Source organism: Schistocerca serialis, chromosome 4 (assembly GCF_023864345.2).
Source record: "Schistocerca serialis cubense isolate TAMUIC-IGC-003099 chromosome 4, iqSchSeri2.2, whole genome shotgun sequence".
Taxonomy (NCBI): domain Eukaryota; kingdom Metazoa; phylum Arthropoda; class Insecta; order Orthoptera; family Acrididae; genus Schistocerca; species Schistocerca serialis.
In genome coordinates, this window is record NC_064641.1 from 741,350,054 (window position 1) to 741,364,606 (window position 14,553).

Genomic DNA, 14,553 nt, shown 5'->3' on the forward strand with positions numbered 1-14,553 from the left:
GTTGAAACTGGTATTTGACAAATAATTCTGTAGCTCTGAAGAGTGTTAACAAGTGTTGTGAGTGACCTAAAAGTGGAAATGAATTGGTAGAAGATGAGTATGCCCAGAATGTTTATGAACATCGAAAACAGAAGAAAAGATGTAAAAAATGGCAAAAATTGTTCATTCCAACAAGCATATAATTATTCAAGAGCTTACCAAAGGATTTAGCACCTTGTATGAGTCCATGCAAATAATTTTAATTGATAATTTTCAAGTGAGATGAGTGAGTGCAAAATTTGTTCCCAGACTTTTGAGTAATGAACAGAAGGAAAATTGTGTGTAGTTCACATAGAGATGAAGGATCATCTTCATTCAGATCCAGATTTCATGTGCAAAATTGTGACTGGATATGAAACTTGAGTCTCTGGATATGACCCTGAGATGAAAATTCTGAGTTCCCAATGAAAAACCAATGAATCTCCTTGCTTTAAAAAGGCATGGCAGTCAAAACAAAATGTCAAAGTCATGTTCATTGTTTTTTCCCCCTATGTTGAGGTTATAGTGTGATCGGAGTTAATTCCATGCAGAACAACTGTAAATCTCAAGTTTTACAAAGGTGTACTCCAATGTTTGTGAAACTATATACGAAGAAAGAGACCAGAAAAATGAGCCATTGGCTCCGTTCTTCATCATGACAATGCACTGTACCATACCTCACTTATGCTTCATGAGTATACCTGTCCATCCACATCCATCTTACTCACCAAATTACAAGGTGAACAACTTTGCTTCTGCCATTTGCCGATAGCTGGCGACAATGGTAAGTAGTGGTTGAAAGAAACAGATCGCAGAAGTCAGGCAGTTGGCTTGGACCTCGGTCAACATAACCTCATTCAAACATTAGTTGATTTGTGTCTGCACCATAAAGTTGTTCTTGATTGAAAATGTCAGTTTACGAGCCTAATTCTCATCATTTGCGGAAGGTGCTACTGTTTTGTTTCAGTATGAAGAAAACAGTGGCTGAGTCTCATCACATGCTCTCAGGTACGTATGGTAAGGGTGCTATTAGTGGAAGAACATGTCAGAGAATGTTTTCAAAGATGCAGAATTGGAGACATTGCTGAGTGAAGACTCACGTCAAACTCAAGAAGAATTGGCACAATTAGTGGGAGTGACACAGCAAGCCATTTCAAAACACCCCATGGCTACGGGAATGATTCAGGAAGAAGGAACTTGGGTCCTGTGTGCGCTGAAACCAAGAGATGTTCAACGGTGTTTGTGAACAGTTGCTTCAGAGGCAAAAATGGAAGGGATTTCTGCATCACATTGTGACCAAGGATGAAAAATGGGTTCATTATGATAACCCTAAATGCAAAAAATCATGGGGATATCCTGGCCATGCTTCCATGTTGATGGCCAAACCGAATATTCATGGCTCCAAGATCATGCTCTGCATTAGGTGGGACCAGCTCGGTGTCGTGTACTATGAGGTGTTAAAACCAAGTGAAATAATCACAGGTGCTCATTATCGAACACAGTTAATGTGCTAATGTGTTTGAGCAGAGCATTAAAAGACAAATGGCCACAACACAGCAAGAGGCATGATAAAGTGATTTTGCAGCACAACAACGCTTGACACCACGTTGCAAAAGAGGTCAAAACATATTTGGAAATATTAAAATGGGAAGTCCTACCTCACTCGCCATATTCTACAGACATTGCTCCCTCTATCACCTGTTTAGATCAATGGCACATGGCCTGGTTGATCAACACTTCTGATCTCATGAAGAAGTCACAAATTGGATCAATTCATGGATCACTTCAAAAGGTGAACAATTTTTTTAACGTGGGATTCATACACTGCCCGAAAGATGGGAGAAAGTAGTAGCCAGTTATGGAAGATGCTTCAAATGATACATGTGTAATCAATTTGTTTCACTAAAGCCTCAAATGTTTGGGAAAAAACAGTGGAAGCAAAGTTTGTACACCTTATCACACCATACCATTTCTCTCTATTCCCAGAAATAAAGCCTGTGCTTAAAGGAAAAGATTTTGACACCATTCTTGACTTTGAGAGGGCCATAAGATAGCGGCTGAATTCAGCATTGGGATAAGTGCATTGCTATCCAAGGACAGTACTTTGAAGAAGATTAAATCAAATTTCATGTAAGCTTATAATTTTCATTATAATAAAATTATCCACCATATTTTTTATCACACCTCATACACTATGAAAGGGAGAGCCACTCATGAAACAACCCATGTTGTGTATCAGCTGTTATGTAAACACTATTTAACCTTTTACATTGGTATGACTACTGCCAAGTTATCAGTTAGGATGAATGGCCATAGACAAAGACTGTATACTGGCAAAACACACTGTTGCAGAGCATGTTCTATAACATGACAGTCATGACCTCAGTTCATGTTTCACCCCAAGTGCCATTTGGATTCTTCCCTCAGACACCAGTTTCTTAGAACTCTGCAGTTGGAAACTGGCATTACACATGTGCTTGGGTCTGAATTTAATTTACATTAATTTCTTCAGTCTCAGCATTTCTTCTCATTAACTATTCCTTCCTTCAATCCACTTTATTTTCTATATCTTTTATCTTCTGACCTGTTTATTCTCTCCCCCCCACCCCGCCCCCCCCCCCCCCCCCCCCCCCCCCCCTACCACATACAACACGGTTGCATGATGTTTTGTCAGCAATCTCTGTCTTGCTTATATCCTATCTTCTGCCTTTAGGTTCTCACATTTTAAAATCTGATCTGGTCCAGTCTCCAATGCTCAGTCTTCCCTTCTTGTCCTGTCCAGTAGTTTCCCCTGACCACGGGGTTCTGGGCAACTGACATAATCCATTCTTGAATGTCTTCTTCATCACATTCATGGTAATTTAGTTCTTTTAGCATACTGAGCATTTTGGATATATCATTCTGTTTGTCTTTTCAAGCAGACTTCGTGAACTTTCTGTCATTCCCAAAATTTTATTCCAAGCTTGTTTCAAACTCTGTTCATTTTTGCTATCCCATGCTGCTCTGAACATGTAGGACACAACTTTCAAATCAATATGTTTGTGATTTCTTGACAGACTTTCTTGTCCCTCCTCTTGTCTTTCTAACAATAATTTATGTAATAGTTCATTACTGCAATACCATTTGAAAGTCTCAATAATGTCTTGATCCACAGGCTGTAATAAGGAGGTTACATTAGTTGGAAGAAACATCACATTTATAGATTCGTCCTTTTCATATAAAATCACTTGATGGATGAGCTGGTGCATTGTCATGGAAAAGTAACATTTACTCCCTTTTGGCATTCTTTTAACTAGTGAGCTTTTACAAAGGGTACAAAAATGTCCATAAACATTCAATCAAAATCATGCTATCCATTCAGGTACTCTTTTGTGCTGCATAAACAACAGGTATCACAGGCATATTAACATGTTGGAAACAATAGTTTCTTGCTTTTATCAGTGATCAGCATAGGCTGGCAGTGGCTACTGGTAGAATTAGCACAAGCTAAAGCAGTCATATGATCCTCACTTGCTTTAGGATGAAGTGCTGCTGATTCATGACATAAAGCAAGAGATTTATTGGTAAAGTTTTCCAATTGCACCCAGTTTCATCAGCATTGTAAATGTTTTTGAGAGCATAATTCTCTTCCTTCAATATATCCCTCAGTTTGATTTTGAATGACTCGATTGCTGAAGAATCAGCAGACAATTTTTCTTCTTGTATTTGAAGCTCACAAATGTCATATCTTGTCTTACAGCATTTTAATCAGCCCACACTAGCTTTAAAATTTGATGTCCCACCAAACTTTCCTTTACATCAAATTGCCTTTTCTTTCTATATTTTTTGAGTAAGTATATTCATGCCTTGATCAAATGGTATGTCACATCGTAGGTACTTGAAATGGGCTACTTGTTCTATCAGTTTATTATTGAGGACTATTTTTGTTCATACTGGGTGAATACCATAACAGGCCATGGTTTTAGTTTTATTTATAGACATAGTCAGATTGTAGCTTGCACTTATCTCATTTAGTTCATGCAGTACTTTTTATATTCATAATTTTTGACTTACCAATCTTATACTTATTAGATAACTTGGTTGCAGATTCACCTTTCTCTAACATTTTATTGATCTTGTATTTATTTCTCAAAGAAAGGGCAACACTTTTACGTTTAAGCATTTTATACACAAGTTTACTTTAGGTGGCAAAGTTGACACACTTGTGATTGTAACAGTGCACAAACAGTTACTATTGTCAATAACTTGGCATTTCTGTGATTTGGGGGGGGGGGGGGGGGAGGGGAGGGTGGAGGAGAAGGGGGGGGGGGGGTAAGACCCGGAGGAGGGAAGTGTGTGCATGCAAGTAACAGTTAGGTCAAGCTATCATTCTGTTGGCCAATGTCTAGATAATCAACAGTCTACTTTAGTTCCATTCTTTATGAGACTTCATATGGAAGTTATCACTCCAGTGATGTGTGATGTACATGATCACAATGCCAAGACAAATTATAGCTATTCTTGGAAAAGGACAATATTAAAATGACAGACTGAAGGCCAGAGATTAATGGTTTGAGTTGAGTTAACAAACTACCAAACTCTCTAATAACATGTAAGGTGAATGATTTTAATGTTACATTATTTCTGGTAGAAAAGTGTTTTATTTATTTTTTATTTATTTATTTATTCGGTCCTGTTGATTACATATTGTACAGCTAGTGTACAAGTAATATAGGACAAGTCGATTGATGCAATCACAGTAGTACATTAACAGTTATATATCACATTGCACAGACATTGGTTTATTTTACAAGAACAATTACTTGCATGCAGTATTAAAGCCTGCATTATGCCAAAAACAGTTTAAGTGATTGTTTAAAATAGTAGAATAAGTGACAGTGCATATTTTTATGCCACTGACATATATAAGGAAGTAAATTTTCTTCATGGTCATGGTTTGAATGAATACAAGTTTTAACTGCATTCCTTAAGAAGAGGCTTAAGTGAATGCTCAAGAGAGTGGGATACATGGGAGTTCACATTTTCTCATAATGAAACAGATAAATTTACATTTTATCACCACAATTTCAGTTAAACTACAAGTAACAGCAACTTGTACATCATAACTCTAAGTACTCATTCATTTTATAAAAAGTTTGTTCGATGAGAAATAATTTTAGTTTGCTTTTGAAAACCTGTGCATTATTTATTTCCTTTTTATATTGATGGGGAGCTTATTGAAGACCTTTATACCTGACTCAGTAACTCCCCTATGTACTTTAGTGAGAGATGCAGAGCCTTGATGAAAATTTTTCACCTGTCTTGTGTCATGGTTGTGCATGTCACAATTTTTCTGAATCAGTTCCCTGTTGGCTACAAATAACATCAGTGAGTATATATACTGACCTGTGATGGTAAGTATCCTGAGAGATTTGAAGAGACCTCTGCAAGATGTCCCATTAGGGACCCCACATATTAGCCTCACTGCTCATTTAGGTATTCTGAAGACTTTTTCAACACCTGCAGCATTTCCCCAGAAGATTATGCCGTAGGAGAGAACAGAATGGAAATATGCAAAGTATGACAACAACATTATTTCTCTGTCTACTAACTGATGGAGAGCTCTTAGTGAAAAGCACGATGAGCTAAGTTTCTTGACCAGCTGATCAATTTGTTCTTTCCATCTTAGGTGACTGTCTATCTGGATACCTAGGAATTTTGTATGTGTGGTTTCATTAATTTTGTAATTGTTAAATTGTATTTCAGGAGCTTTAATTTTTTTTATTTTTTGTCAGAAACCGTATCATATTGGTTTTTGAAATATTTAAGTTTAGGCTATTCGCAGTGAACCATTTGTGTACTTGAGTAGAGACTGTCATGGCTGTATTCTGCATTGTTGAGTTTGGTCCTTTTACGAGGACACTTGTATCATCAGCAAACATTACTATTTTTGCTCTGATGTTAATTGTGATTGGTAGATCATTAATGTAGATCAGGAAAATTAATGGCCAAGAATTGAGCCCTGTGGGACTCCATACTTTATATTTCCCCAGTCTGATGTTAACGCTGTTCCTGTCCCCCTTAAGACAACCCTTTGCTTCCTATTCTGTAAGTATGATTCTAACCAAGTCAAAGATTTGTCTTTAATGTCATAATGTGGAAGCTTTTTTAAGAGTGTGTTGTAATCTATACAATCAAATGCCTTGGCAAGGTCACAAAATATCCCCACTGGATACCTTTTGTAATTTAGTTCACCCAAAATTTCATGTGTTAGGTTAAATATAGCTCTGTCTGTGGAGGAGCCCTTACGAAAGCCAAATTGTGTAGGAGCCAGTAAGCCATTTTGTGTAGTGTGACTATAAACCCTATCATACACTATTCTCTCAAATACCTTTGAGAATACTGGCAGCAGGGAGATGGGCCGATAGTTGGATATTTCATCCCTTGCTCCACTTTTGTGGATTGGCATCACTACTGCATGTTTTAATCTGTCTGGGAACACACCAGTTTCCATAGATTGGTTACACAAATAGCACAATATATAACTGATTAAGTCTGCGCATGATTTTAGAATCCTACTTGATATGCCATTGTATCCACAGAAATCTGAGTTTTTGAGTGTTTATAATAATAATAATAATAATAATAATAATAACTTTATTCAACATCAAATGGTACACTGCACATGCACAAAGAAACAGTAACGATTAAAGTTATTTATACAATACATAAGACACATTCTTCTGAATACATCATTAATTTACAACAAAATTACAGTAAGATGTTTACTGATTTCTATTCACATAATTTCACAAAGCATTTGTTGTTCTTCATATAAGTATGGTACTCTTCTAATGTGTAGAAAGGGTGCTTTACTAAAAATTTCTTAGGCTGATGTTTCAGATTAATTGTAGGAAGAGCCATGACTGCACTAGGGAGTGCATTAGCTAATTTTGTACCTGTGTACTGAGGCCCATTTTCGTAAAGTGCTGTTCTGTGGCTGCCAATGTAAAATATTTCTTTAGATTTATTCAATGAATTTCAAGATCCCACAAGATTCCGTCTTAGGCTCCTTACTTTTTCTTGTGTGTAATAATGGCCTTTCATAAGTAATACAGTATTATCAAGTGCCAAGCTTGTGTTGTAGGCAGATGATGCAAATTTTTGCATTAAATAACCAAACATAATAACAGAAAGAGCAGTTTATGAAATTTTCAGGACAATAATAAGTTGTTACTAGCCAAGTTTCCTCATTAAACTTTAAAAAGACACACTGTATGCAATTCAGAACATGAAAGAGATATCCTCTCAATGTATATCTAAAATATGACAACTAGCAGACAGAAGAAGTAGTCAGTGTTAAATTCTTGGGATTATAATTTGGACTGATGACTGCTTTACCTAACAATATCAGTTGGGAGAAGTGTAATCATTTGGGTGGAGCAATCACAAAACTGCTGAAACACCTGAAGAAATCTTTATTTGTGATGTGTAAGATGTCAGACATAAAGTGACACAATATGTAAAAAAAAAGGTAGCATACTGTTACTTACATTTCTCCCATAATGTCAAATAGGATCATTTTCTGAAGTGACTCATCAAGCAAAGCAGTTCAAAAGTATGTGACACAATTTATTTGTGGTGTAAACTCAAGAATATCATACAGGGGCCTCTCCAAGGAACTGAGCACACTAACGCTGCTTCTTAATATACAGGGTGTTCCATTTATCTGATGACTGCCTGCCCAGAGTATAGCAGGCTCGCCACAGAAGACGCACTGCGGGTCGAATGGGTCCCTGCGCACAGGGCTAAGTTTTGCGAATGGGTTTTAAAACAAGTGCACTATGGTGAAATGGATACTTGCTTCATTTCGTTTTTACGTGAGGCTTGGTTCCATCTACACAGGTATGTTAATTTCCAAAACTGTTGACACTGGAGTGCAGACAGACCTATTGTGTTTCATGAGGAACCCCTTCACGATCAGAAAATTGGGTTGTGGTGTGCCGTTAGTGGTGACAAAATAATAGGCCCATTTTTTTTTTTAATGACACAGTCACAAGTGAAAGATATTGCAAAACATTTAGTGACTATTTTTTAATGAAATGAGTGAAAGAAAATGAAGTTTCACATTTTTTCAACAGGATTCAGAAAGGGATCACACAGCCAATATTTCTTTGCATGCAATTCACAATGTGTTCGATTAAAGAGTGATTAGTAACAACATCTTGCCTGCTAGAAGTCCTGATTTAACTCTGTGTGAATTTTTTTTGTGGAGTGTGCTGAGGAACAAAATATATACAACATATCCTCACACAATAGAGGAACTCAAGGATAATATCTGTGAATCAATTAATTCACTATGTCAGAGAGAATTACATTGTGTGATTAATAATTTCTTGAGTAGATGTCAGAAATGCATGGAAAATAATGGCAGGCAGTTCAAACATGGGCACAAAATTTATTTGCTTATGTTTTAAACGTAGTCACATCAGACCGCAGCAGTAGACGGGTGACATGGCATCTGATTGCTGGGTAACTGAGCGCTCGCTGCCTGGCACTAGTGCACCGCACAGGTGGTCATCAGATAAATTGAACACCCTGTATTTACTCCTTAATGAAATTTGTCATAGATAACACCAACACCTCAGTTAATGGAATCAGCACTAGAAAAAAGAATAACCTGTACAAATATTTAAAGTCACTTGCTTTGGTCCAGAAAGATATCCATTACGTAGAAACACATGTCTTCAAAAACTTGCCAGCAACCACAGAAAATTTAACTTTTTAAAGTTCAGCTTCAGAGGAACCTAATGAACTTGTTGTTGGTGGCCAACTCCTTCTACTCTGTTAATGAATTTCTTAGTAGATTTAATTGACTGTATATTAATAATATCGAATAATGTGAGTGCAAAACTCACTTCTGTACATCTTCAGTTCAGTAATGTGATCAATGTAAATAAGTGTTGTAAACTGCTTTCTATTTGGTCATGTGTATTCATTTACACATTTGTGACAAGGTTGGTATTACTTCTTACATGAATATATGTTTCAGGCTTTATGTTTACCCCATATCCATGGGATCATTGCACTTAAGGTCATGGGAGCAGCATATCTCTCTCTTTTTTTTATATGTATTATGCATTCTTCTTTTATAATATGTTCTACATATTTGTTGATTTCCTCACATCTACATCTACATCCATACTCCGCAAGCCACCTGATGGTGTGTGGCGGAGGGTACCCTGAGTACCTCTATCGGTTCCCCCTTCTATTCCAGTCTCGTATTGTTCGAGGAAAGAAGGATTGTCGGTATGCTTCTGTTTGGGCTCTAATATCTCTGATTTTATCCTCATGGTCTCTTTGCGAGATACACATAGGAGGGAACAATATACTGCTTGACTCTTCGGTGAAGGTATGTTCTCGAAACTTCAACAAAAGCCTGTACCAAGCTACTGAGCGTCTCTCCTGCAGAGTCTTCCTCTGGAGTTTATCTATCATCTCCGTAATGCTTTCGCGATTACTAAATGATCCTGTAACGAAGTGCGCTGCACTCCGTTGGATCTTCTCTATCTCTTCTATCAACCCTATCTGGTACGGATCCCACACTGCTGAGCAGTATTCAAGCAGTGGGCGAACAAGCATACTGTAACCTACTTCCTTTGTTTTCAGATTGCATTTCCTTAGGATTCTTCCAATGAATCTCAGTCTGGCATCTGCTTTACCGACGATCAACTTTATATGATCATTCCATTTTAAATCATTCCTAATGCCTACTCCCAGATAATTTATGGAATTAACTGCTTCCAGTTGCTGACCTGCTATTTCGTAGCTGAATGATAATGGATCTATCTTTTTATGTATTTGCAGCACATTACACTTGTCTACATTGAGATTTAATTGTCATTCCCTGCACCATGCGTCAATTCGCTGCAGATCCTCCTGCATTTCAGTACAATTTTCCATTGTTACAACCTCTCGATACACCACAGCATCATCTGCAAAAAGCCTCAGTGAACTTCCGATGCCATCCACAAGTTCATTTATGTATATTGTGAATAGCAACGGTCCTATGACACTCCCCTGCGGCACACCTGAAATCTTTCTTACTTCGGAAGACTTCTCTCCATTGAGAATGACATGCTGCATTCTGTTGTCTAGGAACTCTTCAATCCAATCACACAATTGCTCTGATAGTCCATATGCTCTTACTTTGTTCATTAAACGACTGTGGGGAACTGTATCGAATGCCTTGCGGAAGTCAAGAAACACGGCATCTACCTGTGAACCCGTGTCTATGGCCCTCTGAGTCTCGCGGACAAATAGCGCGAGCTGGGTTTCACACGACCGTCTTTTTCGAAACCCATGCTGATTCCTACAGAGTAGATTTCTAGTCTCCAGAAAAGTCATTATACTCGAACATAAAACGTGTTCCAAAATTCTACAACTGATCGACGTTAGATACTATGGATTCATGGAAGGAAAAGTATATCTTATCCAATCTAATCAGTGTTTGGCAACATTACAAATGTCCATACAAATATAGTACCAAATCTACAAGAAGGGGGTACCAGGTGCAGCATTATTGGTGGACTGTCCTTAAGACAATCTCACTGCATCAATTTAAGGAACTTAATGTGTTGACAGTAGCCTCAAATACCAACATCAAAGACTAATTCTTGTAAAAGGAAACTGTAATTCATTAAGAAATACAGATGTGCATGATCTAAATACAAAGAGAAGAAATAAGTATCTAAGTTGTTAGCAAACAGAAAATAATTTGTTTAAGGATGGCGGATCAGGACAATTGTCAGTTATTATACCAATTTCACTGTCAGGTCCAATTTCAAACTTATACAGCAGACGTGAACCCTTTGTAGAATCTTCTGTATTCTTGATTAGGTAAAATTCACAACTAGAGTAGCCAATTGCTCACAAACAGCCATTGATAATATCTTTATAGAAAAGTCCAATGAAAGAAATTTTATTACAAAACCAATAGTCAAAGGCCTCTCAGACCATGACATGCAGTTCCTTCTGTTAAGTGTTAGTAGTGAACATGATATAAAATCTGTTAAATCTGAACTCAAGAGAGTAAACAAAAACCCAAAAATTGATTATTTTAGGACTTTCCTCAGAAACATTCACTGGAGTGATGTTTACAGTGCTCATGTCATGAATGAAAAATATAACACTTTAGCTAATAAAGTGCTTACCTTATTTGTTTTCCCCCAAAATGAACCAAGGTTAGAGCAAAGTCTGCAAAGAAGCCATGGATTACTCAAGGAATAGAGGTATCTTGTAAAACAAAAAGAAAATTTATCTCTCAATCCAAAACAGTTATGATGCTGATGCAATAGCACATTACTAGAAATACTGAAAAATATTAAAGACTGTAATATGGACATCAAAGCAAATATATTACAAGGAAAAAATAGTCATATCAGATAACAAAATAAAGACAATATGGGACACAGTGAAGGAGGAGACATGTAGAACCAGATATGAAGAGGGGCAAATAGCATCAAGAGTAAATGATACATTTGTGACAGATGTCTATAGTGTCACAAAACTTTTTAACAAACATTTTATAACTTTTACTGAAAAGATGGGCTTGTCAGGTTCTGTAGATGCTGCCATGGGATACCTCAGACGAGACATTTCTGTAATTTCCATAATATGAAGTTGACTCTCACTACCCAAGCCGAAGTAATGTCCATCATAAAATCTTTAAAATCAAAAACATCTAGTGGGTATGATGAAATATCAACAAAAAAGTTAATTAAAGAATGTGATTCTGAGTTAAGTAACATAATAGGCTATCTGTGTAACCCGTCATTTATCAGTGGAATATTTCCTGAATGGCTGAAATATGCTGAAGTTAAGCCACTGTTTAAGAAGGGTGATAAAGAAATAGCATCAAATTTCTGTCCAATTTCACTTTTGCCAGCGTTCTCAAAAATTTTAGAAGAGGTAATGTACAATCGGCTTTGTAACCATCTTATCACAAATAACCTACTGTCAAAGTTGCAGTTCGGATTTCTTAAGGGTTCTGATATTGAGAAGGATATCTACACTTACAGTGAAAAATACTTAATTCATTAGACAAAGTGTTGCAGGCAACTGGTATATTTTATCATCCATCAAAGGCATTTGACTGTGTAAATCACAATATCCTTTTAAGTAAATTAGAATATTATGGCATAACAGGAAATGCTGCAGAATGGTTAAAATCTTATATCTCTGGCAGAAAACAAAGGGTGTTATTAGGAAAGAGACATGTATTAAGCTATCAGGCATCATCCAACTGGGAACTAATTACATGTGGGATTCCACAAGGTTCCATCTTAGGGCCGTTACTTTTTCTTGTGTATATCAATGACCTTTCATCAGTAACATAACCAGATGCCATGCTTATTTTGTTTTCCAATGATACAAACATTGCAATAAATAGCAAATCAAGGGTAGTCTCAGAAAGATTGGCTAGTGAAATATTTGTGTACATTAAATATGTCTGTTTATACATTAGAAGAGTTTTATGATGCAAAAAGGGAAATAGCATTTAGATAGAATTATCCATCTTGTTAACAAAGAAATGTGCTTGCAATTTTTCTCCAAATTAAAACATGAAATTTTGTATTAACACTCAAAGAAATCTGCTGTTATATGTAAAATATCTGTTTTTCCTCTAAACTTTGTATTAACTATATGCAGTTATGTAGAACATTTTTTATATATTTAATGAAGACTGTTTTGCATCTTTTTGTATGTTTGACTCGTTCCACATCTCATGTGACGTGCTCACAATACGAGATCTACGGAACATGAAATAAATAAATAAATAAATCACTGGTTCCTAGCCAATTCTTTGTCACTAAACTTTGAAAAAACACACTACATGCAGCTCAGATCTTGTAAGGGGTGTCCCACAAGTATATGCCTAACATATGATGACAAGCAGTTAGAAGAAGTGGACAGTGTTAAATTCTTGGGATTACAGCTTAATAATAAATTCAACTGGGAGGAGCACATCATTGAGCTGCTGAAGCGTCCAAACAAATCTCTAATTGCAGTGCAAATTCTGTCAGACATGGGGGATGTAAAGATGAAAAAGCTGGCATACTATGCTTACTTTCACTCCATAATATCATATAGGATTATGTTTTGGGGTAACCCATCCAGCCAAGCTAAAGTTTCTTGGGCACAAAAACGTGCTATAAGAGTTATATGTGGTGTGAACTCAAGAACATATATATTTATTCTTTAATGAAATTTGCCCTTAAAAATATATCACTTTTTCAAACCAACAGCTCAGATCATGGAATCAATACTAGAAATAAGAATAATCTTCACAAGGATTTGAAGTCACTTACTCTTTTACAAAAAGGTGTGTGTTATTCAGGAACACACATTTTCTATAACTTGCCAGCAGCCATAAAAAGCTTAACAGTCCACAAAATTCAGTTTAAGTGAAGCCTAAAGGGTTTATTGGTGGCCAACTCCTACTCCATTGAGCACCATTTCAGTGCAGTAATATGTTCATTGTAAATAAACAAAAAACATTTTTTTTTAATTTTAAATTCAGTGCATTAATGTGATCTAGTAAATGAGTGTTGTAAAATGATCCTTTCATATAGTACACATTAAGAAAAAAAAGGCGATCATTCCACTTGAGATCTGTGGAAGGCACATTAGCCTATTTGTTTTAGTTGTAAATATTTGATATGTATCATTATTTTTCTGACATGTTCTACATTCTAGAGGACCTCCTCACCACAGATCAATGGGAACAAAAGTAAATAGAATATAATTTGTTTAAATTAGTCATATAGTGTTGAAGTATCAGCAGTTTACATTCAAGAGTCCACAGCATGCTACAAATTTTCAACATCTGCTGTATAAGTTCAGAATTGGGACTGAAAATAAAATTGTATAGTAATAATACAAGAAAATTCATTAGATGATGTTTAAGTCTTGTTCAGTAAGCTCCAGCACTGAGAAGGTTCTGTAAGGAGTATATGAAAAGAATATGAAACTGAGAATACATTAAAATAATTCTCATATGTACTTAGTCCATGCAGCATTCTGGAATAATGGTACATCCAATATGAAAGCTGAATACTACCTAATAATATTACAAGGAAAGAAACACACAAAATTCTACAATGAACTGCACTGTCTGCTGTACCTCTCATATGACATTGCTTATGAACTGATACTGTTTTCTGAACGTTGTCTTTGTTTCTGGTACTACTGGAAACACAAGAATCCACAAACATAAGTGATACATAATGGGATAGTGAAACATTCATCTACAATTACACTACAAATCACTGTGAAGTGGATGACAAAGGGTAGTAGCATGGTACCAATATCAGGGTTTCTTTGCATTCCAATTGTGTACAGATTGCTGGGAATGACTGATTTAATGTCTCTTTGTGTGCTATAATTAGTCTAAGCTTGTCTTCAAGGTCCTTACAGGAGCAATGCATAGAACAGTGAAGAATATCTGTAGTTTCTTTACTTAATATTGTTTCTCAATAGTTTTTACGTAGGCTT

At 36.3% G+C, this 14,553-nt stretch overlaps 1 protein-coding gene across 1 annotated transcript in view; it reads right to left on the reverse strand.

Annotated features, from left to right (window-relative positions):
* The window catches only part of LOC126473261 (meiotic recombination protein DMC1/LIM15 homolog), a 156,820-nt gene that overhangs the window by 140,676 nt on the left and 1,591 nt on the right, over positions 1–14,553 (reverse strand). Inside the window, exon 2 of the mRNA XM_050100209.1 lies at positions 11,211–11,253. The gene's annotated coding sequence lies outside the window, so the exon portion shown is untranslated. The remainder of the gene's footprint in view (positions 1–11,210; positions 11,254–14,553) is intronic.